This window comes from Balaenoptera physalus (genome assembly GCF_965194825.1).
Source record: "Balaenoptera physalus genome assembly, chromosome: 12".
In the NCBI taxonomy this organism is placed as follows: domain Eukaryota; kingdom Metazoa; phylum Chordata; class Mammalia; order Artiodactyla; family Balaenopteridae; genus Balaenoptera; species Balaenoptera physalus.
Genome location: NC_138897.1, coordinates 53,469,587 through 53,496,668, shown reverse-complemented (window position 1 = coordinate 53,496,668; position 27,082 = coordinate 53,469,587). Strand labels below are relative to the sequence as shown.

The window sequence follows — 27,082 nt, the reverse complement described above, 5'->3', positions numbered from 1 at the left end:
AATAAGGATAATAATAACATCAAATCCTTAGTGCTGTTGTAAAGGATTAAATGAGTGGTTACGTATAAATTATTGCCAGAACATTGTCTAACCTAAAATAAATACTCAATGAAAGTTGGTCATTGTTGTTTTTATTCATCTCCCAGAATAAGGGAAACATTCTCATTTTCAAGGACTACAGTCAGCTGGGGTCTCTAATCAGCTCTTCTGGAGTTCTTCTGAGCCAAGGGTAGTTACAGAGTCACATCCTTTAGCCAAAATGCAGTTCTCTTAGGCTGTGTCCCTATCTGGTCTGGATTGAACGGATGGTTCCAAAGCAGAGGGTTCTCTTCCCCTTTGCAAAGATCTACCCAGAAAGTTGAATTATCCTGTGAAGGGCTACAGATGTCAAGGAATGAATACCACTGTGCTAAACAAGATAACAGCATCACCACATGTATAAAAGGCATTTCTTGTTAAATGTATCTTCTAAGAATGCTGAAAACTGTGGGCACAGGAGCTGGGAAGAGGTCCTATTTCTCTTTTGACATTTAATCCAAAATCAAATCTGCTAATGGTTAACAAATAGAAATATAACTTGAAAGGCAGTGGCAAGGCTGAGGTCTAATACTATGCTGCAAAGACAGTGTATGTTAGAAAATTTCAAATACAGAGAGAATTCAGTTAAATGACACAACCTCATAAGATTTTCCCAACCTATAGTGGAACTTACCATTTTTCATGAAACTCAAGGCTTTGAAGATGTCCAGAAGCTTGCTTTATTTTGGAATAAATTGGTCATTTGGACTATCCCAAGATAAGAGTGAGAGAAACTAACTTAAAAAGACTGAGTTAGCTCTCCTTTCACAATATATTACAGATCCTTAAGTGTCACTGGTATATTTACCCACCCAATGTGCTGCTTCTTCCTGATAGCCTTAGCTTGGTTTTCTATCATCTTAAGCAAAATGTGTATTTTGTGGAGCTGTGACATTTTGTCAATTAGATCTGGAAAGATAATGATTAAATATTATTCTCTGATAAAGATCAGTATCCCACACGCATGATTCATGCTGGAGTCTCTTTTCCAAACGTGACTGCAAAGCTTAAACTTAACTTTAAAAAAAAAGAGAAAGGACTATAATACAAACATCAAAAACAGACTGTTATCTGAATTTACCAGTTGTTATTTCCTCTCTTTTTGGGACTAATTCATACCAGTAGAGAAGGGAATAAAAAGAGGAAAGGCAAGTGGTATCTGAGAATATGTTTATACTTTTATTTAATTTAGAATACATTTTTTTTCTGATTGAAAAAATGACTACTTGATGAAATTGGGGAAATCAAGACAATGGTAGAGAATAAAATAAAAATCAATTTTAGTTTTTTGATCCAGAGAGATCTGCTGTTGGCATGTTAATCACACACACACACACACACACACACACACACAAACACACACACCACCACCACCACCACAGAGTTTTAATATCCTGATTAGTTCATGCTTTGTTATATCCTGATTCAATCATGGACATTTCCCAGTGACCCTGACAGAGATTTCAGTAGCATGAATTTAAACAAATGCATAATATTAAGTCATAAGGAACACATTATTTTATTTTGACCATTCTCATTATTATTTAGGGTGTTTCAGTGTTTTCCTACTGCAAATAACACTGCCATAAATATCATTGAACATAATAAATTCCTAGAAGAGGTATTACTGGGCCAAAGCTATCATTTCTAAGGGCTTTTGGTTCCTAATTTGCTTTCTTCAAAGTTTATCAATTTACACTGGCACCAACCATACGTGAAAGTAAACATTGCACTTTGCCCTCTTTAACACTGAAAATTATCATTAAGGAAAGAAAAAACAGACCAACTGTATACCTGAAAAATTATCTCTCATAATAGCTTAAATTGGCAATTTTTATAACAGTAGTGAAATTGGACATGTGTTTTTAATGAGTGCCAGCAAATTTTTAATTTCTTTTTTCATTCATATAATGCTCTTTGCCTATTTTCTCCCTAAGTTTTAATAATTTTTAAAACAAATTTTAAGATTTAACTCTTCCACATTTATTAAAAATTGTCTCACTTTTGTCTTTTAATCTATTATATATGTTATATATATATATACGTTATATGTAAGAATGTATATTTTATATAGGCAAGTCATTGATATTTTTATTTGCTATTTCTGTCAGTACTTTTATGCTTTAGGAAGTCCTTACATGATTTGAAATAAATATTCACCATTTTTTAAACTTCAGGTTGTTTTATAGTTTCATCTTTTACATTTAACTAGAATTTACTTGGATTATTGTATGAGCTAGAGATCTTTACTTTCTTCTGAATAGTTAAGCAATTTTCCAGGGCCATTTATTGAAATAATCATTTATTTTGCTACTGATATGTTAAATCACTTTTATCTTAAAATAAATTCTTATATAGGCCAGCATAGAGTTCAAGGCTCTTTGTTCTATTGTTTTGTCTAGCTATTCTTGGATTGACACGTCCTGGTTCTCAAAGTAATTGGAGAGATAAAAATGCATCCTAATCTTGTCATCTCTGTGTCACTTATAAATGTGGTGTTTAATCATAAAAATACACATGACTAGAGGTTTACTTCATTGGAAATATCTAAATCTGATATCAGTGACCCAAGGCTCTTATAAGAGCCACCCACTTTCTACCATCCTGCTCCAGATGAGGCTACCTGGATGTATGGATCTCATCCTTGGGTGCACATTGAAATCAACTGGAAAGCTGAAACCATACTGATGATTGGGCCAAATGTGTCAAGAAAGTATATTGCAAAAATAGGATCCCCAACTTTTCTTTTCCTTGTGTTTTAATACAAGTTGACGCTGTTTTATAAAATAAATTGGGTAGGCTTCCCAATTTTTTTATGCTCTGGAACTTTTTAATAAGCCTGGGAACTAATAAAGTTGAAACAAATCACTTTATAACTAGCCTTGGAATCTTTAATGCAAGTATTTATTTGATGTGTTTAAATTTGCTCCACGATTCATTTATTTGTTTATGTATTCTTTAGTTTGTTTGCTCATTCAACAAATAATTATTGAGCTCCTGTCATGTACCAAATATGATGCTAGGTACTAAGGACAAAATGGTCAACAGACCAGAAATATCTCCTGCCCTCTTGGGGTATATAATCTAGTGGGGAGACACAGAGAGATCCAAATACAACAATTATATATAAAATTGCAGCTCAAACAATATAGTGCTAGGAAAAGCCAGGAGTTTTGTAATAGGCAGGTAGATCAGAGAATGATTAGCTGAGGAGGTGAAACATGAGCTGGAGTGTAAGTTACGAGATGTGAATTAGGGAAGAGTAGGAGTAGGAGCATCTAGGTCAAGAACACAAGCATATTCAAGAGTCCTGTGGTAAGAGGAAACAGGGTGATGGAAGGGACTGAAAGGAAACCTGTGTGAGGAGCAGACGGGGGCCAGACAATTCAGGGCATTGTGGACTTCCTTACTAATTTCTGCCTTTATCCTAAGAGCAAATGTATTAAAAATGCTAAGGGCAAATCAGAAGTTTGTTACCTAATTAGATTTGCCTTTCTGCAGTGTGAAGAACAGTGTGGCGATGCTGGTACGCAGAATAAGTGCAAGTTAATTTGTGGGAAACTACTGATACAATCTGGGCAGTGATGCTAGTAACTTGGACTAGATCAAGAGTCTACAAACTGGCCCAAATCTGGACCCACACTTGTTTTTATCAATAACGTTTTGTAGAAACTTAGCCAAGCTCATTAATTTACAGTATCTGTGGCTGCTTTCCTGTTACAATGACAAAATTGAGCAGTTGCAGTGAACACTTTATGGCTTGCATAGCCTGAAATAGTGATTATTTGGTCCTTTACAGAAAACCTTTCCAATCCCTGGACTAGGCAGGTAATGGTGGAAACTGACAGACCAGGTGGACTTGGGGTGGTTATTGGCTGAGTCGAGTTTTGGCTTCTTCTATCAGTTATGATGTTGTGGGTGTTTATCCAGAAAATTATCTGTATCAATGATATTTGTAATTTAATGTTAAATGTTATTCTATTTTCTTATAATTGCTATAATTTCCTTAGTACCTGCTTGTATGACCTCTTATATGCTAATGTACATTTGCATTTTCTGGGTTTGGCTGACGGGACTTGAAGATATTTTCTCCACTTAATGAGATGCTTCAAAATATTAGTATAGAAACTACATTAATGTTCCAGCTTTTCTATTTTCTCATGAAATTATTTCTGTCTAGTTTTGTTTTTTTTTTTAACATCCTTATTGGGAGTATAATTGCTTTACAATGGTATGTTAATTTCTGCTTTATAACAAAGTGAATCAGTTATACATATACATATATCTCCATATCTCTTCCTTCTTGTGTCTCCCTCCCTCCCACCCTCCCTATCCTGCTCCTCTGGGTGGTCACAAAGCACCGAGCTGATCTCCCTGTGCTATGCAGCTGCTTCCCACTAGCTATCTACTTTACATTTGGTAGTGTATATATGTCCATGTCACTCTCTCACATTGTCCCAGCTAACCCTTCCCCCTCTCCATGTCCTCAAGTCCATTCTCTAGTAGGTCTGAGTCTTTATTCCCATCTTGCCCCCTAGGTTCTTCATGACCTTTTTTTTTTTTTTTTTTTTTTTTTAGATTCCATATATATGTGTTAGCATACGGTATTTGTTTTTCTCTTTCTGACTTACTTCACTCTGTATGACAGACTCTAGGTCCATCCACCTCACTACAAATAACTCAATTTTGTTTCTTTTTATGGCTGGGTAATATTCCATTGTATATATGTGCCACAAATTCTTTATCCATTCATCTGTTGATGGACACTTAGGTTGCTTCCATGTCCTGGCTATTGTAAATAGAGCTGCAATGAACATTGTGGTGCATGACTCTTTTTGAATTATGGTTTTCTCAGGGTATATGCCCAGTAGTGGGATTGCTGGGTCATATGGTAATTCTATTTTTACGTTTTTAAGGAACCTCCATACTGTTCTCCATAGTGGCTGTATCAATTTACATTCCCACCAACAGTGCAGGAGGGTTCCCTTTCCACCATCTCGAAGTTCCTTTCTCTGTCTAGTTCTATACTGACTTTTTATGCTAAACATATTTTTCTTTTTCTAACTTTAATGCTTAGCTTACTTATTCCCATTTTGTATTGCTAAAATATGTTTAAAGTTATCTATTGTCCTTTGACTGTTGTTTTGACTATATATATATATATAGTCTCAAATTATTATTTCATAGCTTATTTTATTTTAATAAGAATAATTGTTACTTCATTAAGATCTTACTCTATATCAAGTGGTGTACTAATTGCTTTATCTCACTTACTTCTTATCATATGGCTGTGTAAAAGTATTATTATTATCCACATTTACACAACATGGAACTTAGAGAGGTTTGCATTTTCCCCATGTTAACACAGTGTATAATCAGCTCTTTGTTTTCCTCCCTGTTGCAAGGATCAGGTTCACTTTGAAGCAGGTGGGACATATTATAATGATCATATTCAGGATTTTGGAAATGATGAGAGTTTAGCAATATGTCTTAAAAGAGGAGCATGATATTCCACTGGTTATAATAAATCTAGTGATCCAAAGGCTTTTGTTCCTGCCTGGAATGTTAACTCTAATTGAACAGGAGGAAATGATGTGAAAATGCTTAGAGACTTTGTGTCAGAAACGGAGATGAAATGAGGTCATGGAAGAGGCAGTTCAGGAGTGATTTGCATGAGTGTCTAAACGGTTTTCATATAATACAGCTCAGCTGAATTGAGGAGGGTTTTTCTAAATCTGTGGATTATCTTTCTGGTCATCTGAATTAATCAAACACACAAACTGTTATAATCTCTAACATTCACTGCTACTCGAAGTTTTGTACATTTTAGCATTAACTGTGGCATTTTCCATGTTCAAATTGCACCTCTCAGGAATTAATGTGTGACTTCCTGTTTTGTTCTACTTCCTACCTTAAAGTTTCTGTGCATTTTGATGTCTGAGTGGATATAGAATGAAGTAATGCTGTGTATGGCATTGGAGAGGTGAAAGTGATAGGATTGGGCAGTGTTTGGGCTACTTCAAAGCACAAAATGCTATGTGTAAAATAAGCTACAAGGATACATTGTACAACACGGAGAATACAGACAATATTTTACAATAACTATAAATGGAATATAACATTCAAAAATTGTGAATCACTATGTTGTACACATATAACTTATATAATATTGTACATCAATTATAATTCAATTAAACAGATTTTAAAATACAGCATTTGTAACAGGACACTATAAACTGCCAAGTTTTCTGCCCTGTCCAAATACTGAAGGGGGAAGGGGTGGGCAGTTGGTGGAGGAAGATAGTGGGGTAGAGGTTCTGTCTTTCTATCTTCTTTAAGACTGTTAAATTTGCTGTGGCAGAAAAAAGATACATTAGCCGCTGACTATGATCTTCATAGTTGGAATTATGATGTGTAGTTCCAGATCCAGGAAATAGCTTTTCTATCTCTTCATATTATTATTGTATTCTTCCCTAATTGTTTTTCTTTTTTTTTTCCCCTCAATCCAGCCACTGCATTACAATGGAAGGCAGACAGTGGTTTTCTTCTCTGGTAGATTCCTCATACTCCAAAATGACCAATATAGGCTACCCTATAAAGGTCTACTTGCCTCGGTTTATTTCTGTGCATTTTACCCATTTTTCTTATCCTAAGCCAGGAAAGTATGATCCAAAAGTCATAGAATAGAATAACTAAAAGCCCAAAAGTAGCACAATGAATTAGATCTTAAGCCGCTGTAGTTTACTTTCTTTTAAAAATCAGGACACTGAAATTACAATGACAAGCCTCCACAGAGGAGTTAGCACTAAAGCTTCACTCATTTTTACTTGGCCGTGACATTTTTATGGTTCCCTGTCTATCCACAAGGCAGTAACTCTGCAATCTGTGAGCCACCTAAGTTCATTCTTACCCTATTACGGTGGTTAACGGTATGTAAATGTGAGATCATTTTTACATCTCTTCTTTTTAAAATTAGCACCCAGAGTTGTGACAACCAGAGTCACAGATACAGCTGAGCAAAAATAACTAGTTTCTGAAAGTTTCCCCACCATCTTTAAATGCCAATATTATGTGACTGTCCAGTAAATTTAATACTATCATTTCACAATATTGGAACATTAGAGATTTACCTCCTAAAAAATCATCAGAAACCCCTTTCTCAGGGAAATTTGACCATTTTCTCAATGATAAGCATGGGGGAAGGCATTACTATCCTTGATATTTACTAGTACCTTGGGACCTTTAAAACTGGGTCTTCTCCATGCCTTAGAAAGATAGTTCCTAGCCTAGAAGGACTGTTGCTCCATCTATTCTTTTTACTTATTTCCCAAAAGTATTGTCTTTCTCATCTCCTACCAAATAGAACCCACCTGCTCAGAAATATTCACGAAAATCTTTTGTGAGAGAAAACCCCAGAGGAACAGCTTCCTCCAGAAACCCACTGCTAGGATGCATTTCTGCCCTGGAGGTGAGGGACCACTGATGGCCCTGTGAGCTGTGGCCCCTTGGACTTCTCCATTTAGCCCATCTGCAGACGTTAGTCACTCTTTCATGTCACCTTGTCAAGCTAAGCCTGCAAAGCTGTGAGGAGAGGAGGGCAGGTAAATCTCAGCAGGATGAGTTGGAGGGTGAGCCAGAGAGGGTAAGCCATGAGGGCTCTAGAGGCAGCATGTGACCTTCAGAAGGATGGAAAGGTCAAGATCATGCCACATGGGGCCCTAGACCATCAGAGGAGTTGAATAAAGATTCTTGTGCTCAAAGTTTGGATTGGGGGCATTCAGAGTAGAAGTCATTTGTGCTGGGAGTTAAGGAAAAGATTTCATACAAGATAAAGAAAGAAGAGTGGGGACAATGAAAACGACCTTCCCTTGCTTCCCAGCTGTGCTAAGGGGCCAGCTCTGGGTTAAAGACATGCTGCTGCTAATTGAAGAGACTGTTACCTTTCCTACACTTTCTCACTCTTGGCTTTCAGACTTCCTCAACTGGCTGTCTATTACTGGATTGCAGCCACATGACCTCTGGGAAAAAACTCTGGAGGGTTTTTTGGGCCTCAATCTTCTAATAGGGCCTTTTCTCCTTCTCGGATGGACAGCATTCTTCTTAAAATGACACTTAGTTTATAGGCAGCAGACAGAATAAGAACACAGCCTCACCCAAGGCCTATTTCCATCGACTGGTCTCCCCCTCCCCCTCAGTTGACTTCTTTGCCCTGCTGGAAACCTCACGAATCTCCTTAACATTATGTTCTTAATGAGGCTATTTACCCCGAATACTAAATGAGATCATGACTACGTAATAAATTCTTCACTCTGTGCTAAGCTGGAAGAGTCAGCCTCTTCAGCCGCTTACAATTTAACCTTTTAACTGATAAGAACCCTATTGCTGTACATAGATTGCATATTTTAAGGTTGTCATGATGAAATAATCCCAGTAACCTAGAGCTCTTTCATACATGCTTTAAAACAATATCTGTTTTTAATTTGAATTTTAATTTTTAAGTCCAATTGCTAGTTTTTTCATTCTGGAAAACAATCTGGGGAAACCATTTGAACTAGTAAATATCCAAGAAGAGTCTCCCTTGATGTAACATACATACATAAATGTACATATGACCAAGAATTTTACACACATGAAGAAGAAAGCTCGGGTTTCCAGTTCTTACCTCAGAGTCTGACCTATTTTATGTGTAACAGAAAATGCTCCTTGTATTCTGAGCAGAGTGGATCCTGGGTATTTGGAAAGTCTTATTGTCAGGACAGAGGGGTACAGGTGGGCAAGTCTGGAGGTTTGGAGAAGAGACAGAGGTGTATTTGTGGGGACTGAGGGTGAGAATGCTGAATGTGAGTTTTTGATGTAAATGCTGCCCACTGGGTAGTGTAAAACCCTTTCTCCATTTCCTGCATATTGTTTAGGGACCTTGGTGAGTGGATTATTTACAGTGAATCTGAAGAAGAAGTGTACTATAGACTGAATATTTGTATCCTGCCAAAATTCATATGTTAAAAACTAACCTCCAATGTGATGGTATTTGGAGGTGGGGGTCTTTGGGAGGTGATTAGGTCATGAGGATGGAGTGCTCATGAATAGGATTAGTGTCCTTATAAAAGAGACCCTAGAAGGTTTCCTTGCCCCTTCCACCATGTGAGGACAGTGAAAGGACAGCCATTTATGAAGCAGGAAGTGCACCCTCACCAGACACCAAATCTGCCAGTGCCTTGATCTTGGATCTCCAGCCACCAGAACTGTGAGAAATAAATTTCTGTTGTTTATAAGACCCCCAGTCTATGGCATTCTGATACAGTATCCTGCACAGACTACAGCAAAGAGCTAATCCTGCTTCACATTTGACATGGGTTGAAATAGAGGTGGTACATGTGTACTGTCTGTTTTCTCATGAGGGGGAACACTCTTGATTGTTTAAAACACCTTCTCCAGTAAAGCCTGGAATTCTACCATCAGCACAGTTACCTCTTTTAAGCATTTCCCCTTTTCTTTTACAATGAAATGTACTCAGAAGGAGTCCTCTGCACCTCCATGGAAATGAACTTGTGTTTTCCAAGAAAGCTGCTGAACAGACTGGCCACAGGAGAGCACAGGGTGGAAAGATTGGGAGGTGAGGTCAGGGCAGGAAGCCAGCCTAACTCATGCAACGCCCTGCCCTGAAATGTGGGCTTGGGCCTAAATGCCAAACGGGGCTGATCATCCAGCCAGGGGATTCTATGAGAGAAGAACCTCTGCTACTGTTTCCTATTAGACCCTATCCTTCTCTGTAATGTACCTAAACACTACAGCTCCTAAACTGTACCCTTGGACAAGATGAAGAGAGAACCCGGTTGAGACCCACAGGAGATGCAGCTGTGCAAGAGTCAGGGAGGTAGAGGGCGAGCCCAGCAGAAATGAAGAGTGGATGGTAGCGAGGGAACTGACTGCATAGGACTCGAGGGGGAAATATATGGATGGTGATTGTGATGATGATGATGATGATGGTGTGTGTGTGTGTGTGTGTGTGTGTGTGTGTGTGTGTGTATACACAGACAAAGACAGAGAGAAACGAATGGAATGGAAAATCATTTGTTCATTCATTATTAATTCATGTGATGATCATGAAATCACTGTGGGTATAGCATAGTCCTCAATCTCAAGAAATCCTCTGTCTCTGGCAAGAACAAAAGTGTATGTGAAGCTAGAGTAACAGAAGAAATGAGTACTAATACAGTAGAGACACTGCAGTGAGTACTAATGATGTAGAGGCAGGGGCCAAGGGGACAGCAGAGCAGTCAGCATGGCGGGCAGCAGCACGAGGGAGGAGCCACTTCCTCCTGGCCACACGGTGGTTTCCATCACAATCACTGCCGCCTGGGAAACGACTTAAACCATCCCTCTCATTGAAAGATTGGAATTTCCCCCAACATCTCAGTGGGCTAATCCAGCCTTCTCTCCATTGTTTCACTTTGAAAGATGGAAGCAATTTCCATGCTGCAGAGAGAAGTTCCCATGACTGAGGACAAACCCAAGGCAACCGATCACCTCAGCTGCCTCTTTCTGCAATGTTTATTCATAAGGAAGATACATTTTTAAAAGGGAAACCTTGAAATGTAGCTTTAAAAATTAACCCTTGAGGTCAGATAGCTCTCAGAAACCTTGCTCATGAAGAACAGTTTGAGAGAGAAATGAAATAGCTACAGAGAAATTTCACTGAGAAGACTCGCTCATATATGTATATACAAAATATAGATGTATATGTATTTATAATGTATACTATATTATAATATATAGCATAATTTATAGTATACATTATATTTTAATCTATATATCATATCATTCTATACAATGTATAAGTATAAAGTGGATATATATACTATACATGACATATACAATTAGTGTGCTATTAGGAGAGGCTAGAAAGTTTTTATTCCTTCCTGCAATACAAAACTTAATGGAAAAAGGACTGTGATAGAGAAATTCAGCTGCTTTACGAAGCTCTTACCTGACTGCCACCAAACACCTCCTTTACCTCTCCCAGGAGCCCCTATGCTTCCTTAGTTTCTCTCTCTTCTTTCCTCTCTCCCTCTCTTCCTTGTTTCCTGAGGATCAAGTGTGCAGAATTCGATTTACCCAACACCTTTCAGTTTATGAATTACTATCGTCGTCATCAGAGTAATCACCTCTTTCTAAAAGTCTGTTTTTTTCCCTTCTGATTTTCTCAATCAAAATGGCTAACACTGAGCTACAGTCAAGGTGTCAGTAAGGCTGTATTCCTCCAGAGGCTGTGGGGACAATCTGTTTCCTTGTTCTTTCTTGTTTCTTGAAGGTGCCCACCTTCCTTGGCTCATGGTTCCCTTTTCTCTCTTTAAAGCCAGTGTCGTTGAGCCAAGTTCTCCTCGTGCTGCCCTCTCTCTGCTTCTCCCTCTGGTTCTCTGTCTCTCCTACCTCCATCTTCTACTTCTAAGGACCTTGTGATTACAACGGGTCCACCCAGATAATCCAGGATAATGCAAGATATTATCTCCCTCTCTAGGTCAGCTGATTAACAACTTTAATTCCATCTGCAATCTTCATTGCCCTGGGCCGTGGAAAATAACATATTCACAGTTTCTGGGGAGTAAGATGTGAACATCTTTGGGGGACCATTAATCTGCCTCTCCTAGGTAGCTCTTAAAAACGAGGCCATGTAGAGCAGACTTGAATCTAAACCTTGACCTAGAATTAATTCTCCAGCCCAGGTGAGATCAGCAGTTGCCTGTCTGACCCGTAGATATACGGGTCAGACATAATGCTTGTGACTGTAGCCGCTGAAATGTTGAGGTTGTTTGTTACTATTGCGGCAATAGTTGACTCAATCATTTACAAACAGAATCAGCTAAGAATTTTAACCTGGTTTCACAACATGTCAAAAATTTTGTGAAAACCTGTCATAGTCCGTCTTCCTCAGGCTAAACATACAAATTATTTTATCCTTTCTTCATAGGATCTTCATTTATATAGTTGGGCTGGATTGCTGTATCACATTATCACACTATCACCTTTTTCTAGAGCAAGAATTATCTTCCCCAGAATCCCAGTCCTCACATGGCTCTGGGGCCGAGTGTAACAGTGAGAAGATCTCTTATAAGATGTGAAAGGTAGAAGAAAAGGAATGGCTATTAATCTCTGAAGGCAGCTGAAAGCAAAGTGGTGGGCAGACGAGAGGTTCACTGCATCTGCTTCGTTGGTATGAAGGACCATCCGCCTCAGCACTTCAGACTGAGGTCACCAGTGTTGCTTCCCTGACCTTGCTTTCCCTGCTGCTCCAATAGTTATTTAAGCCCACGCTTCCTATACTAACATCCTTTATGCCTGGGACGCATGACGTGGCCTCTGTCTTCCTGACCAAATCCTGACAGATGCAGCGTCAATAGACACCAACTGAGGACATGCTATGTGCCAATCAGGACGCTCTCCACCCCTTTAAGGCTGTCACTTTTATACAGATCCATATGTATGACCACTCTCTCTTCAAAGTCTGCTCATAACAAATTCTGAGTCCTCTTATGAGATACTCTGAAATTATTTTTATAAGTTAATCATATTAATACATCTGTATTATGCTGACATGGATCATTTTTCTATATATATGATCAATTACTATTTCCACACCCTATATTCCTCTTCAGATTCTTTTTCTTACGTAAATTAACCCGCATATGTTTTTGTCGAATTTCACTGTGTTTTTGCAAATGTGATACATTCTTTTAGTAAAAATCATATTGGGCTTAATTCCAAAATCTTAGAAACCCACCTAACACAAGCTCTTCAGTAATATGGTTAACATACTATAAACTTTTTGATCAGGTCATCAATAAAATTATTGATTAGGAGAGACCCTAGGATCAGTTCTGCCAAATACTACTCAATATATTTGCTCAGGCTAATGCAAAGCCATTGCAATGACCTGCCATGTGCAGCTTTCAAATCCCTGGAAAGAGTAACATGGTGAGTACCGCACTTTCTTAATTTGTGTTAACAGTGATCCATGGGTTAGAATCAAAGGCTTTATTAAAGTAAAAATAAACTTTACTAAAATAAAAATAATTTTTAAAAAAGATAAAACATTATTCAATCCACTGAAATCAATTATACTACATTTATAAATATATGATAAATTCTTTATATTTTATATTTAATTCTTGTGCACAATAATGTTAACTCAAATTTTGGCTCTTCATATTTATTGGAATATTCATCTATTGATTGGCATTTGGCATTTATTAATGTGTTAATACTTAAGTTGTCATCTCTTATAAAGGACATATATGATAGGTGTGTTTGGGCATTGATATGGTATTTCTACCATATAACTCATTAGTATTTTGTAAATGAAAAAAGGTCAAATTGGAATTATTATCATAAACGATCTGATACTACTTCTATGAAATTGATGATTCAATCATAAAAGATGGTCAAATCCTTCTTCCTGCAAACTCATTTGAACATTCGGATGATTCCTTCCTTACCATATCATTGTTGTCCTAGTCTTCGTTTCTTTTTCCTTCTATGCTCAGATGAACCACTAACCAGCTATCGCCCTTAGGCTTTAGAATAGCCCCTTCCGGTCATCTGTCCCAGGAGGAATGTTTTCTTTTGTAAGTTATTTATTACAGCAGACGTTGCTGCAAGGTCTTTTCTGTTAGTCCTTCATGCCTCCTCTCCAGTTTGTTTGTCTAGTTCTTGTACCTTTGCTTCTGTATGTCTTTCCCCCTCATTGTGTCTAATCTTCTAGTACTTGTACTCTTCAGTATTCTGGAATTTGATCTAATGCTTTAACTTGCTTTCTAGCCACTGAATTTCCCTGGCTCCTGACTGCTTGATTGATTTGTCCATTGGCTTGCCTTGCCCCTGGGCTTCGTGGGTCACACCCTCACAGTCTTGCTCTGAGCATAGAGTACCATGAAACCCAATTCTATGTGGCTCTTCTGCTCCTGACTTACCTGAATCTAATATCTGGGTCTCTTACCTTAAAGAAGGTTGATGGCTTATGTAATGACAGTGATGTCTACACAATGGACATTTTAGCTGTGTCACAGTCTTCAAAGTTTAGTTCTCCAGTTTGTTCAAGGAGCACTTGAAGCTTTGAATTTAGTATGTAAAAAAGTTTCTCCTATTAAAAAAGATTTTCGTGCTTCTGAATATTGTACGGTTTTTGTCCTAAATGGAAATGAAATCTCTCTTTATTTATTAAGGGATGTGTGGAATCAAATACCTGAGTAAATTATGTCATTTGTATACAGCAGCCTTTTTCAAAAAGTGGATCATGTAATACCCATCAAAACTAGATGAATAAAACCAAGATTGTATTTGCAAAGTTTGGGAAATACTGGGTTTATCAAAGTTAGGCAGGTTTCTTTCAAGTAGTTTTTCTCTGAGCCTTTTATATGTTAATTTAATTCTGTATCTTTATGATAAGAGGTAAAGTTTGCAGAATATCAGTGAGTAGCCTGACTACAGCTTCCTTTTATCTGTGCAAAACCTTTTTACATCTCACTGGATACCAGGATTCCATGGAACATGATTTGGAAAATGCTGCAAGATAGGCTTTTAGAAAATGTTATAATGATAAAGTGTACAGATCAAAATAACTCCCTCTCAACGAGAGGAATCTGACTGTTGTGGCCTGAGTTAATATTAATCTGTGAGCCTGAGACAGGAACTCATCAGGAGAGTTAGACACAGTTAAGAACTATCAAAAGCATGAGAACCAACTGGGCATTGTGACTGCTCTCTGGTGGAAATGCCTGTTACGGGGAAACTTCCTTTTTCATTTCTAAAGCACAATGCATCCAGAGTACAGAACTCTCTCTTCTCTTACAGCTTTATTGTAACAAAAACCATGTGACAGAACTCATTCCATCCAGTTCTCTCTGACATAATGTCCACATGAGGATCCTTATAGGTTTGAAGCAAGACTAGTAGTACATGCTACTTCTGAAGGAGAATCTGTTAGAAGCTCAAAGCTAAACTGGGAGGGTCTATAGTTTACTGTTTCCTGTAAGTTTTAATTGCAAAAATACTATCAAATTCTGAAAATGGGCAGGATAATATTTTTATATATTAGCCATTGTGTTTTTCAGTCCTTATATTTTTCTGTTTCTTGTGATGTTCCTGCCCCCATTCCATCCCATAAATTCCATGTCCTCTAACTACTGCCTTAAGGAAAAGAACATGGGAGAAATAAAAAAAATCAAACAATCACATTCTAATCTTTTGGATCCAGTACTGAAGTCAGGACACAAAGATTAGATCTTGAAGAACAGCTGAAGATCTTGGCTATCTTGACAGCCATCTAGATGAAGAGTCTGGAGGAGGAAGGAAGAAGACAGAAGACAATGCTCTGAGCAGAGGTCAGTGGGACCAAGACGAGTGACCCAGACCTGAGTGATACAATGACAGGAGGGGCGTCAGCGTCCGGGACCTATCTCATCTCCAGCTGAATAATCATATTTGTCAACAATTTTTGAGAGCCATGTGGAAAGCCAAGAAATCACCCACAAATCATCATATTTCCATTCTAGGGAGCTTGGTGCTCTGCTTGTATCAAGCCGGCAAGTTAAGCGTAGCTCCCATTGGCATCAAAGAAGGACCTACCTCCCACCAGTCTTTGACAGCTTGCCATCCAATAAGAGCGGGTCCCATTTGTGCCCAGAGACTTTGTCCTCAAACTTGACTTATGGAAATCACCCTCTTTTCAGCAGCTCAGGACACTAAAGATCCCCCAGAGCCAGAGGTCCCTGGTTACTTAGAGGGGTAGTAATGATATAGAAGGGAAAGTGCTGGGGTAACTGCGTCCACAGACTGGAACCAGTTCAAGATCTCCCTGGACCAGGTAAACGTTGAAACACCTCACTTCACCCTGTCTTACAGATATTCCTGCCCCTTGGCAAACTCAGCCTGATGGTTGGCCAAAGAAATGTATTTTAAAAATATATTAACACATTCCTTGACTAAAGTACATCAAGCTGTTTATTGTTTAAAATCTACTTCCAATAATGTTTTGAATTCTTTTAACCATTTTTTAAAATTGAAGTATAATTTAGAATGTTGTGTTAGTTTCAGGTGTACAGCAAAGTGACTCAGTTATACAAATGTATATACAGATATATATGTATAACTGAATATATATATTGTTTTTCAGATTCTTTTCCATTATAGGTTATTACAAGATATTGAGTAGAGTTCCCTGTGCTATACAGTAGGTCCTGTTTTTTATCTATTTTATATATAGAAATGTGTATCTGTTAATCCCAAACTCCTAACTTATACCTCCCATTTGGTAACCATAACTTTATTTTCTATGTCTGTGAGTCTGTTTCTGTTTTGTAAATAAATTCATTTGTATCATTTTTTAAGATTCCACATATAAGTGATATCATATACTATTTGTCTTTCTCTGTCTGACTTACTTCTCTCAGTATGATAATCTCTAGGTCCATCCCTGTTGCTGTAAATGGCATTATTTCATTCTTTTTCATGGCTGGGTAATATTCCATTGTATATGTATATACCACATCTTTTTTTTTTTTAAAAAAAGGATATTTATTTTACTTTTTTTTTTTTAAAGGAATTCCTTTATTTTTATTTTTTATTTACTTATTTATTTATTTATTTTTGGCTGTGTTGGGTCTTCGTTTCTGTGAGAGGGCTTTCTCTAGTTGCGGCAAGCGGGGGCCACTCTTCATCACGGTGCGTGGGCCTCTCACTGTCGTGGCCTCTCCCGTTGCGGAGCACAGGCTCCAGACATGCAGGCTCAGTAGCTGTGGCTCACGGGCCTAGTTGCTCTGCGGCATGTGGGATCTTCCCAGACCAGGGCTCGAACCCGTGTCTCCTGCACTGGTAGGCAGATTCTCAACCACTGCGCCACCAGGGAAGCCCACCACATCTTCTTTATCCATTCATCTGTCAACGGACGTTTAGGTTGCTTCCGTGTACTGGATACTGTAAATTCAATAACGTTTTGAATTTTTAAAAGTCTCTAGCTGTAGTTGTAAAATCTACCATGCAGGATGGTCTTCCAGGGCAATGAACCATTATGGAGATGTGCTCTTGTCTCCAAAGATGGCCTGAGAACCATAACAGCACCTTGGCCGTGGCTCCTGTTTTTAATGGTTTGTATCATATATTGCCCTACCTCCCAAAATACTTAGACAGCTGTGCCTCTTTTCAGCAGTGAGCCACAGGGCTGATCTCCTTCTAAAATTATTGTGAAAAATCTTTAGTGTCTTTATGATGAACTTGCTATTAGTCTCACCTGATTTAGACTCCTATCCTTGCCTTTAAAAGTAAAACGCTTCACATGTGTATAAACCTTGCAATAATCTCTCTAAACACGTATGTCTGGGAGCATTTCTATTTTGTTGGAGCAACTGAAGTTCCTAGGATATTTGAAATGCTTAAACTTTCATCTAGCCTATATGCTGGGCATTTCCATTTTTATTTATACATTAGTTTTTTCTACATGATCAGCTTTCATTGTTAAATTTTCTTTCATGTCACAGGTGACTTTCCCAGAATAGCAGATGAAAAGCTATGAAAGTACTATTGCATATTCAGACATGATATTTTTGGAAAATAACTTTTTTCCTTTGTATTCAAATATCCTGTTTCTTAGAGTTATATGTATGCATAAAGTTTAGTTGAACAGATTTGCGCACAATAAATAATTGTCTTTTTGTTTGTATGCAGACTGGGCTTTTGTCTGAGGCGGTATCAAGAGCTGACTGGAAAATAGTGCTATACAACTCAAAAGAGGATGTAAATTCAAACAAATTTTGGAATGCGTTGTAGTAGTATATATTAAAAATGTGTAACATCTTACCCTTTGACACAGCAATTCCACTTTTCGAATTTTATCCTGCAGGTATTTGTACAAATGTATTATTCCCAAGCTGATTTTTAGTAGAAAACAATTCAAAACACTACAAATGACTCCCAGTATGGAATTGATTGAATGAATTATGATCTGAGCATAGAGTAGGATATACTGCTACTAAAAATAGTAAGACAACATTATATATGTGATATGGAGAGATGACAAATATATTTTAAAGCAGAAAAAAGTTTCAGGGCAATATGCTTAGCATTTTTTTTTTTTTTATAAAATGTGTATCTCTAGGTATACACCTATTTGGTATATACATCAACAATTTCTAGAAGGTTTTTGCTAATTTGGTAACAGTGGTTATTTATTTGGAGAGAGGAGTAAAAGAAGAGTGTGAAAGACTTGTTCTGTCTGTTTACATCTACTTCATGTTTGAGTTGTTTATATTCCAATGCTATCCCCTTCCAAGCTTGTTTTCTTTCCATTACACCATATTACCCTTTGAAAATGCTTTGTAAAGCACAAAGAGTGAAATGACTATTATCTGTAATCTTTCCTGTGTCGGTCTGATGGGCTTCCACCATCACAGAAGGGTTCTTTTTTGGTAACTGAGTTCTATTAAATCACTTTTGATTGCCCTTCCTTGCTGTTTATGCCAGCCATTTGCCTGTTTTCACTCCGATCCATTCCCTGTTCTCCCCTCTCTGCTTTCCATCTCAGAGATCTGACTCTGCAAATGGTACTTCCCAGGACTCACTGTCCAATGGCTTCAGTTAGGTTTGGCCAGTGGGAGATATTGGCAGGAGGCTGAAAGGAGGGAAGTCAGAATATGTCTCACTTCCTCTCTGCTTTGAGTGGCATCTTGGGTGAGAGGTGCCTCTCTGGCAAACTCATCCTCCACGCCAGCTCCCATTCTTCTGCCCCAGCAGCTACATTTCAAAGGACCACTCTCTCTCTCTTTGATTCTCCAGCCTAAAGCGCTCTAGCTGCTTCCTGTTCTTGCTCATCTTTTGGCCATCTCACCTTCTCTGTTTATATTTCTCTCAATACTGTTCAATGATGCACAGAATAGTCTCTTGAATGACATGGTATGGTTTATGTAGTCTCCTGTGACCCACACAAAATTGTGTATTGTGGGAAACACAACTGGCATTAAGTTTATATGCCACAAAGTTTACTGCTTGATAAACTGAATGTAAAATAAACAAATGTAAGTGGAAACTCCTGGAGTTAGAGAAGAAGGAAACTGACAATTCAGACACCTGCTATGCACCAAGAATTTTCCTGCCATTAAAAAGTAGTCTTCACACCCTTTTTATGGGTGTGAAATAAGTCACAGTAAGAAATAGAGACTCAGATTAATTAATTGGCTTGTGAATGGCAGAGCTGGGATTCAGCTCCAGGTCTTTCTGACTCAAAAGCCCCAGATATTGCAAAGATGTTATAAAGTTTATTTCTGTGTCTCTTCCTCCCACCTTAAATGTTCTCTTTTGCTTCACTTTCTTATTCTGGCATTTACCATCCACTGGCCCCCTTTCAGCATAGTCTTATATTTCTAACATTTATCTTCAGCTCTGCCACAGAAAACCACACTTATCTGCTGGGTTACTTTTCTCCAATGCCTTGTTTTCTGCTGATCTGATAACCAAGTTTGAGCTGAGCTATTATTTGATGGTAATTCCTATTCTGCCGGAAGAAAAAAAAATGGATTTGAAATTGTAAGTCAAGCCTGCGATAGTTTCTCTAAAACCATTTACTCATTCATTCACTTTCCTTTCCAGAAAATGTGCCGGTTGCTAGATACACAGCACTGCACAAGACAGATTGCAGCCTGGTCGGGAAGAGAGTCATCAAACAATTTTATTGAGTTCTATGTACGAGAAATGTTCTGTGGAAGCCGATGAGAGAAAATTGTACTGGAGAGTCCAAAAATACTTCCCCAAGGAAATGAAATTTGTGTTGACCATAAAGGAGGCACTAGAGAAGTAAAGGCAGAGTAAGTGGGAGAGAGAGAAATTATATGACAGCATATATATCGGTCCAGGGGCAAGAAAGAGAATGGCCCATCAGAGAATTTTTTTTTTTTTTTAAAGACCAATAATGTGAGTGTGTAGAGAAGAGCAGGCAAAGGCAGGAAAGATAGGAGGCAGCCTGATCCTGCAGAAGCTCAGGGGACATGTGAAGGGTCATGGACCATGTCTTTTCTCTCCTAAGAGGAATAGGAAACCACTGAAAAGTGTTCAGCAGGGAAGAGGGACAAGATCTTGTTTCTAAAATGAATACTCGGGCTACATTACGGAGAATGAACTGGAAGACAGTGATAATGGATGCAGTAAACCATTTAAGAAACTTTTTGAGTTTTCTTTATTTCGTAATTTTTATTGGAGTATAGTTGCTTTACAATGTTGTGTTAGTTTCTGCTGTACAGCAAAGTGAATCAGCTATATGTATACATATATCCCCTCTTTTTTTAGCTTTCCTCCCCAATTAGGTCACCACAGAGCATTGAGTAGAGTTTTCCTGTGCTATACAGTAGGTTCTCATTAGTTATCTATTTTATACATAGTAGTGTATATATGTCAATCCCAATCTCCCAATCCATCCCACCTTCCCCTTCCTCCCCTTGGTATCCATAAGTTTGTTCTCTACATCTGTATCTCTATTTCTATTTAAGTTCATCTGTACCATTTTTCTAGATTTCACATATAAGTGATATTACACAATATTTGTTTTTCTCTTTCTGACTTACTTCATTCTGTATGACAGGCTCTAGGTCTATCCACGTCTCTGCAAATGACCCAATTTTGTTCCTTTTTATGGCTGAGTAATATTCCACTGTATATGTGTACCACATCTTCTTTATCCATTTCTCTGTTGATGGACATTTAGGTTGCTTCCATGTCCTGGCTATTGTAAATAGTGCTGCAATGAACATTGGGGTGCATGTATCTTTTTGAATTATGGTTTTCTCTGGATATATGCCCAGGAGTGGGATTGCTGGGTCATGTGGTAGTTCTATTATTAATTTTTTAAGGAACCTCCATACTGTTCTCCATAGTGGCTGTATCAATTTACATTCCCACCAACAGTGCCAGAGGGTTCCCCTTTCTCCACACCCTCTCCAGCATTTATTGTTTGTAGATTTTTTGGTGATGGCCATTCTGACCAGTGTGAGGTGATACCTCATTGTAGTTTTGATTTGCATTTCTCTAGTAATTAATGATGTTGAGCAACTTTTCATGTGTTTGTTGGCCATCTGTATGTCTTCTTTGGAGAAATGTCTATTTATGTCTTCTGCCCAGTTTTTCATTGGGTTATTTGTTTTTTTAATATTGAGCTGCATGAGTTGTTTGTATATTTTGGAGATTAATTCCTTGTCAGTTGCTTCATTAGCAAATATTTTCTCCCATTCTGAGGGTTATCTTTTTGTTTTGTTTATGGTTTCCTTTGATGTGCTAAAGCTTTTAAGTTTCATTAGGTCCCATTTGTTTATTTTTGTTTTTATTTCCCTTTCTCTAGGAGGTGCATCAAAAAAGATCTTGCTGCGATTTATGTCAAAGAATGTTCTGCCTATGTTTTCCTCTGAGAGTTTTATAGTGTCTGGCCTTACATTTAGGTCTTTAATCCATTTTGAGTTTATTTTTGTGTATGGTGTTAGAGAATGTTCTAATTTCATTCTTTTACATGTAGCTGTCCAGTTTTCCCAGCACCACTTATTAAAGAGACTGTCTTTTCTCCATTGTATATCCTTGCCTCCTTTGTCATAGATTAGGTGACCATAGGTGCATAGGTTTATCTCTGGGCTTTCTATCCTGAAGAATCTTTTTGAGTTTTCTTGATGAGAGAGGATGGTGGCTGAAACCATAGGCTGCTGGAGGGAGAAGGAGAGGATTGATGGATTTGAGAGAGATTTAGGAGGTAGAACCCATAGGATTTGGGAAGTCAAGGAGAAGGAGTAATCAATAATCACTCCTAGTCTGGGGTTACTTATTACAATGGGGAAAAGTGGAGAAATGGTAGGTTTAGCAAAGAATCCATGAGTTGAATTGTTTTAGACATGCTGCGTTTATGGGTCTTTGAGAAATCGAAGTGGAATGCTGAGTAGGCATTTATGTCCGCCCTCTTCAAGCACAGATGAGTGATCAGTACTGGATAAAGAAACTTGAGGTTATTGGTACTTGAAATGATAACTGAAGCCGTGGGGTGTAGATGTGATTTTCTAAGAAAAGAGAGGGCCTAGGAGTGAATTCTGAAGAACAAAAAAAAATTTTGACCTCAGAGAGGAGGCTAGAATGGGGAGAAACTACTGTACCTAAGTTCAAGATAGTTTAGTTCCAGTAGGGTGGGTGGGAGGTACAGTTCAATTCTAATATTGGGTGGGGGTAGGTTCAAGAGGAGGAATTAGATTAGACAGCAAGGACAATTTCAAACTCTTAGCTAGCTCACATATGCGTGTACACACACACACACACACACACACACACACACACACACATCTCTCGTTCTGAACCACTGGGATGGCACATTCACACTGCTCTTTTCCTTTCTAAGTTGACTCTAGTTCTCAGGCCAAAAAGATGTTGCAGAAATGTCTCAGCAAAAAACAAAGACAGGTTCAATCTTACCTTCAAGGGTGGCCTGAACAGACTGTCAGTGTTTTGCTAACTTCAATCTAAACTAACCAATCTCAATTCTAGGATTTTGCAGTAGATAATAGATAAGTTCTCCATTCCTTCCTTATTTGCTGTCACCTGTTTTTATCACTGCCTTAGGTGTGGGTCTTTTTGAATAGCTTTCTCATTCCATAGAAACAAGAAAGTTGACTGAAGTAAACAATTATTTGGTGTCCTTCTTGATACCTCTCCATCAGCACATAGGCTATAAATTCCCTCTCTCTCTCTCTGTCTCTCTGTCTCTTGGCTCTGCATCAGGGCTGCACACTGACCTACTACAGCTGTTCACCAGTGATGGAGGAGAGAGTGGTGTGGCAGTGTCCCCAAGACACTGAGGCCTGCCCAAGTCACCTCCAGCTGGGACCCACTGTCATCAGTCTTTTTCACTGTGCTTTGCATGACAACCTTGTTGCCTATTACAGCTTAGTGGACCAGACTACCTTTTACCTCCGTACCATTTGATATCTACCCCCGGAAATATTGCTTTTGTTCTCATAACCATGAAAAATGCTCTGACCACTTCCTAATGAGCTTCTCAACATCAAGTTGAGTAGCTTTTCTAAGCACTCCCACATCTTTACCTCTCAGGAGCATTTTACATAGGTCACCACCACCACTTTTGATTCAAAAGTTTCTTCTCCCTTCACACTTTCTGGAATCCCCTGTCTGAGATGGCCCCCTTGCTAGCCTCTTTTTCCTCTACTTATTTATGAAGTATGCTCCAAATTTCCGTCTGTGGTCTCTTTTCTTTTCTCGCCTATTTTATTTCACTCTATTTAATATATTTGGACTCTTACCTCTTTGGAATGAGTGTGGAATCATTATCCTTAGGGTGAGCTTTTTCTGGTCTTAAGGTCCATATTTCCAATGGTTTGATGGGCATGCCCTCCTTCCAGCACCTCAAACACACAATGCTTTCAAAAATACTTATACATCCAATCTATTAAACAGCTTCCTACTTCTAACTGCCCTTCTCTAGGCAATGGACTACACCTTGACCTGTCACCTGGCTTAAAGTCTGGGCTTTTTAATATACTTCTCCACCTCTTCGCATTTCATATCTAGTTGCCAAGTCTGAAAGATCGCTCCTTTTCCACACTTTGCCCTCCCACCCCCTCTTTTTCCCCTGTATGCCGTCACACTAATTGCAGGGAGAGGAACCCTTATATGCCTGACTTTTTTCACTGCTTCCTGCCCTGACATCCTCTGATACTACAGCCAAGTCAGTTTCCCTAACATTAGATTTAAATGAATCTTATTCTCTAAAAACACAATTGTTTGCCTGACATTACTTTCCATAAACAGCCCCAACCTATTGAACGCCTGTATCGGTTTCTTTTGTCTCCTGTGTCTCTCTAGCCAACTAGATCACCTTCGGTTCTCTGAGAGGCCCCTCTTAGGATTTATGTTAGTTCAATCTGTTCCTGAAACGTTCAATTCTTTCCCTTTCTAATGCTACATATTGAGAGCCAAATTTCACACTATCTTGTCCATCAAGTTCTCCTTTTTCCCCCAAGAATTTTTTTTCCTCTTCTGTACTCTATAAGTCTCAGTTTGTATGACTTTTACAGCTCATTCATTCATTTATGTATCTTATTTCCCTTAGCAGATTGGAGGTATCCTGAGAGGGCTGGATCTTAATATGTATTTTATTACCTATGGGGTCTAGTACTTTGTCTTATTGTATTAGTTTGTAGTAGATATGGCTGTGGGTATTAGAATTCCTCCAAAAATAGTGTTTTAAACAAGAAAAAATTTACCTTTCTTTTGTCTAAACGAATTTAGGGCTGGAGATGTAGCTCTGCTCCACCTAGAAAGGTTCTTTCTCTGTTGTTGCCCTGACATGCATGGCTTTGACCTTGGGAACCAAGATGGTTTCTGCACTGCTGAGCAAGAAGAAAGATGGGCTGAAGAATAAAAGAGCTAAGGGTACACTCATTCTGTCTCTTCAGGAAGGATCCTGGAAGTCACTACAAGTCACATTCTCTTTTATTTTGTTGGTCAGAGGTAGCTGCGTCACCTGGCCACACAGAGCTTCAAGAAAGGCTGAAACATATGATCTTTATAGCTGGTAGCTAATTTATAGCCAAAAAATTTATGACTCTGGGACAAGGAAAGATGGAAATAAAGACATAATTTAGGTGATAATGTTATTTCAATGGAGGTTCATCGATTGTAACGAAAGTGCCACTGTGGTATGGGGTGTCTACAGTGAGGGGAGGTGTGTATTTGTGGGAGAAGGGAGATATGGGAACCCTCTATGCATTCTGCTTGGTGTTGCTGTAAACCTAAAACTATTCTAAAAAATAAAGCCGATTAAAAAGTTAAGGCATAATTAGGAGTCTCTGCCCCATTTTTCTGGAAGAGGTTGGAACAAATATTGGGGAGTAAATGAATGAACGACAATAGAGGGCAAAAGATAGTATGTGAAGGTTGAAATAATTTTCCAAGGGAGTTATATTTAGAATTTTTTTTTTTTTACTTAGTGAACTTCGTAGTTAATAATCCTATTATCCTTATTTCTGGGTTAGCGATTATAATCTTATTAACTTTGGGAAAAGAAATCTTTTAAAATTAGTTTCTAATCAAGTATAGCTTTACTGGAATCACATCTAAATAATTTATTTTAAAAGAGAGGAGGAAAAAAATAAAAGAGAGGAGGTATTTTTTTCTATATTGTATTTCTACAGCTTGATAATTATCATTCCATTTGCATAAACTTCTAAAATAGCTATTTCAGCTTCTATACATATAACTTAAATTCTTATGGAGCAGGCACCTACAACTCTAGTAAAGAATTTATGTGTGTTTTCAAAGAATTCTCTTTAATTGTGTATTTACCCTATGTTTCTGTTGCCAAGTGAGCATTAGATAGGTAATTTAGTCTCTACATAGACTTGAAAATTTAACGTTTTGTTTTTTTTTCCTCTCCTTTTATCCCAACTCCTCTGTGCCAGAGGAAACTAACCTGTTCACTTATTTTTTTTAATTACCCATTAATTACCTGAGGCCTTATTCAGGGAAACTACCCTACTGGAAAACTAAAGTTTCCCATCGAACCCAAAGAAAAAGGGGATGTAGCTGGACAAATTTAGGACCTGTTAGAACTGGAATTTCCTGGGCATTGATCAGAGCTAAGGTCTGATAATGCCTGATGGGAAAGAATCTCTCCCAGATTGCTAGTGTTTCTTCTGGAGGAAACAAGAAAGGAGGCAAACTTCTTCTTTTTCCCTGGGTGGCACTTACTGTGTAACATCCACTCAGCCTTTCCACCCACAAGCCTTTTCATCAGGGTCTTCCTGGGATTTATTCTCCCATCTGTGAATCTAGCTGGCCCCAAGAGAAGGCTGAGAGCATATACCTTGTGGGAACCCAGAATTGCTGTAAAAAGACATCAGAGGCTGACCACAGGGTCAAATTAAATAAGTTTTCAATGACCCAGAAATTTTGAGTGGGATTATCATTTTGATTTTACATTAACAGGAAGGAGTTTTGAGACTCCTCCCTGAAATTGGTGTCCCAAAGTTAAGGAAACATTTCCTAATGTATTCATTTTATACCCTCTGTAATACCTTATGATTTAATTCTCTGAATAGAGAGTGTTCTTTGGCCATCTCTTTAAATTCCCTTTATCTTGAGTTCTTTTTCTTCTTAAATATACTATTGATCAATTGATGTACTTGTTCTTTTGTACTCTTTGAGAAGAGTTATTATAAATCCATTGTTAAACTCCTAAATGGGTCAAATCAATTTTCCAGTTGCCTTAGAATAAATATCAAATTCCTGTCTTCCAGGAGCCATAAGCAAATAAACCTCTCCCCATTAATGAAATAAAGTCTCTTTTAAGTGTTATTGCTGGTAGGAGGGAAAATTCTCGGTTATTTGTCAAACCAAATGAAATGTTCTGATTATCTCTTTGAACCTACTTAAAATATGACTATCACAGATGTGTGTCAAATTTCACTGATATAAATTGTCTTCTCTTATAATAATAAGCCATGAACATCTTTATTTTTGTGTCATCAATTTATTTAATAAATATATTTGGAGCATCTAGTATGTACTTAGCATTGTGGAGAATACAAAGAAGGAAAATTTATAGTTCTCCTTTTTAATGTTCCTAAAATCTATTTGGATAGACTCCAGGAGACTATAAAGAGGGACTGGCAGTGGGTCAAGACACTGGAGGATACTGGGGAGAAGGAATCAGTTGTATCAATGGGAAAGTACAGAGGAACAGAACTAGGTGAGAACTTGGTTTGAATACAGGACAAATGAAAGCCTCAGAAACGACAGAAAGTCCAATCTGTTGCATCCAATTTTAAATCTGATTCAGGCATTAGGGTCAGAAAGTACAATACAATGGGAAAAGCTAAGAACAAGGAGATAGCAGATTGTAGGAGACAAAGGTATGGAAAGTGAGATGGGGACTAATAATGCATAGGAAATACCTGAGGAGTTGTATATCATTATTAGAGAT

General features: G+C 38.1%; 1 protein-coding gene across 1 annotated transcript in view; it reads right to left on the bottom strand.

Annotated features, from left to right (window-relative positions):
* LOC309639189 (tigger transposable element-derived protein 1-like) overlaps positions 1–27,082 on the bottom strand; it is a 389,152-nt gene that overhangs the window by 292,234 nt on the left and 69,836 nt on the right. The window lies entirely within an intron of this gene.